Here is a 3393-nt window from a genome sequence, read left to right as displayed (position 1 = left end):
AGCATCACATACTCCAGAGTGAGCCTCTTCCAATGTTTGCATGGTTTTATCTTCATCAAGACATTGTAGAAATACTCCATCAAATGATCTCCAATAAAGCGTCTGCTTGTAAAGTTTAGTGAACCACTCCTCATACTCGGCCACTGTGACAGCCCCACCTCCTCCTAAGGCGAACCAGAGGGTTCGGCGGGCCGCCTGCCCAGCTCTCGCCGGGACTCAGTCGTTCACTACAATCCTCAAATGAATTACAATATAAATCTCAAATATACATCACATGGTCCACAAATATACATCCAAGTCTCCCATAATTACATGTCATAAGCGAAGAGGAAACGATTCTCAACTATACATAAAATGATTCCAAATCCAAATTATATAAGATATATGCCATCCAGTCACGTGAACAAGTACTACAAGTCCTTCCTTCGCCACGAGCCCTGTGGAGGGGAATAAAATATTTTTGGGGTGAGCTAGAAGCTCAGCGAGTAACCAGAAAAATCAGTAATCAAATCGGTTTCACAATAGTTCATTTCAATGATGTCATAAATCAAATGATAAGTCCAGAAACAATTACGACATTTACAATACATTAAATATGGAGTATCAATAATTCAAGAAACATTTACAATGGAAAGCGATAGTAACATTCATTAAAAGGATACGGCCCACATGGAGCTATTTGTTTGTTCGTTCGAACCCTTTTTTTTTTTTTTTTTTTCCTGACGTTGGCCGGACTCCACCCATCCGGACGTAGATGGACTACAAGGTAATACTCGAGTATACCAAATTCACCCAGGGTCACCATATCGCCCGACCGAGTCCGCTTCTGGCTCGAGTCGATCGGTAACGAAGGGCAGTGGCCAGTTCAGCCAAACGGCTTACATTCATGCGCAACTAGCATTTAATCATTAATCATTGAAAATTTCATATTTATTTAGGTCGAGTGCGATAAAGTACACACTCGCCTAGAAAACTCGTTTTAACAATCATTGAAAGCACTTAACACATTATCAATCAATAATAACAAGCCAATAAATCAAGGAATACAGCAACAAGGAACACTCGTATGCAAGCACGCATGATATGCAAGAAAACAGTACAAAAGTAACTGTGGAAACAGTTCAAAAGTAAATAATGCAGGAAACGGTTCATAAATAACTTTAGAAATAGTTTGAGGTCACTCACCTCCATGGCTCAGAAACCATCCATCATATATCATTGCCTTGCTCAAAGCCAAGTCTTAGATCACAAACTCAATGCAAACAAGTCCTTTAAAAGTTCGGACAGCACTTCCCCTAAATTTGCTTACTTTTCCAGCCATCATGGCTTCATTATTTCCTCAGCCAGTCCCAAAGGTACACACACAACAACAAGTTCATCCAATAGCCATTCAGCAAGCTCCAAGTAGTACTAGTACAAGTCAAACTAGGGAAAAGTTCGGAAATGAAAGTTAAGCTCAAAACCAGAAAAACAGTTTTGACGTCATTTTACGGTAATGGCACCAAAGGTACTACGATTGTCGGATGAAGGTCCAAGACCCACCGTTTCGAAGCTAAGAGATAGGGGTACAATATTACAGAAGGTCACTCAACCCAGTTTCGAGTGTAACCAGGTCAAAAATGCAAGAAACTATACCAGAATCACAAAAACAGATTCACAGAACGCATTCCAGCGGAAACATCATAACTCAGGCTCTCCAAGTCCAAATCCAGAAATTCGAAAACCATCTGAAAGCTAAGAAACAGGGGTACATTTCATCAGAAGACCTCAACAACCAATTCGGAATAAATTCCAGCCAAAACAACCAATTACAGTCGCAAATCCCAATTTCGGGTAAACCAGAACAGCAATAGTAATTTCGACTTTTCTCACTCTACACTACTCCGATTGACCTGATATTTTGTAGGAACCTCTAAAATGTCATTCCCTACAACTTTCATGTTTTGAGGTAAGGCCAATTCGGCCTCTATCTAGGACCAAAAATTTCGGACAGAATGCTCCCTCAAGAACCCTAGTTTTCTGAAATTTCTTCCAAACCAGAAATTGGTTGCAATTAATCACTTTTCCCACCTCCTTAAGTCATTATAGACCATTTCCAATCATCATAGATAGCCACATAATCATGCTTATATTAAAACAGAAAAATCCCCAAAAATAATAAAACTTGATCATTTCAACCACAAATCAAGAATTAATCCATAATATTGCATCTCATACCACCACCAATCATGAATTGAACATCATTAGAGGAAGGAGAGGGGTCCTTCACAACTCACCTTAGCAATACAAGAGATAGAGCAACTAGTCACCTTAGCTTTCCAAACAACTCCACAAAACACCTCAAGACCACTTAGCAAAGAGATTTTATGGAATGATTTGGAGTTTTATTGGTTGGATTTGAAGATTGAGCAAGAAATAGAAGGAAGAAATTGAGAGCTTTTCTTTCTTTTCCTTTGAGAGAGAGCCGGCTATGAAGGTTTAGAAATAAGGATGATTTTTGGCAATTTTTTGATTTATTTGGTAAAGTAGTGAATAGTGTAGTCAAAGTCCAAGACTTAATCTTATGGTGACACTTGTCACCTTTAGGTTTAAAACTTATCTTTTTGTCTCTCCAATACAAATATCTTAACACTTTGTAAAATAATATCACTTAATACAAAGCCGGCTATGAAGGTTTAGAAATAAGGATGATTTTTGGCAATTTTTTGATTTATTTGGTAAAGTAGTGAATAGTGTAGTCAAAGTCCAAGACTTAATCTTATGGTGACACTTGTCACCTTTAGGTTTAAAACTTATCTTTTTGTCTCTCCAATACAAATATCTTAACACTTTGTAAAATAATATCACTTAATACAAAATTCCAACAAGTTGTCAAAAATATAATGCATTTACCGTACTTGCGGGTCCCACGTTCAAAATACGCTCTTAATTTCTCAAAAACTAACCGATACTAGAAAAATCATTTTAAAACTATCTTTGCTCATAAACATTATCTGGGGAATTTTTCTAATAAAGAAAATGTAGAAAAGGCGGGCGATTAAACAAAATAAACCCTTGAAAATTAGAAAATTTCCGGGTTCTCACACTCATTCTTTTCGGGGCGTCACAGCCACACTTAGTAATCCTTGTTTCAACTTAATGAAGTCGTTCTCCCTCTTTTCTTCTATAATTGACGGGAGGAACTTGACATTAAACTCCCTCTCAAAATTTACCCAAGTCCAAGGGGTTTGTTCTCTTTCCCACTTCGCCCTTATAGCATTCCACCACGAGCTTGCCGCTCCCTCAAACTGGAAAATCACAAAATTTACTTGCCTTTTCTCGACATAATCTAAAGTAGCGAAAAGCTCAACCATTCTCTCAAACCAATTTTCCGCTACCTCGAGATCAGACCCT

Source organism: Coffea arabica, chromosome 5e (genome assembly GCF_036785885.1).
Source record: "Coffea arabica cultivar ET-39 chromosome 5e, Coffea Arabica ET-39 HiFi, whole genome shotgun sequence".
In the NCBI taxonomy this organism is placed as follows: Eukaryota; Viridiplantae; Streptophyta; class Magnoliopsida; order Gentianales; family Rubiaceae; genus Coffea; species Coffea arabica.
This window is presented reverse-complemented; position numbering follows the sequence as displayed.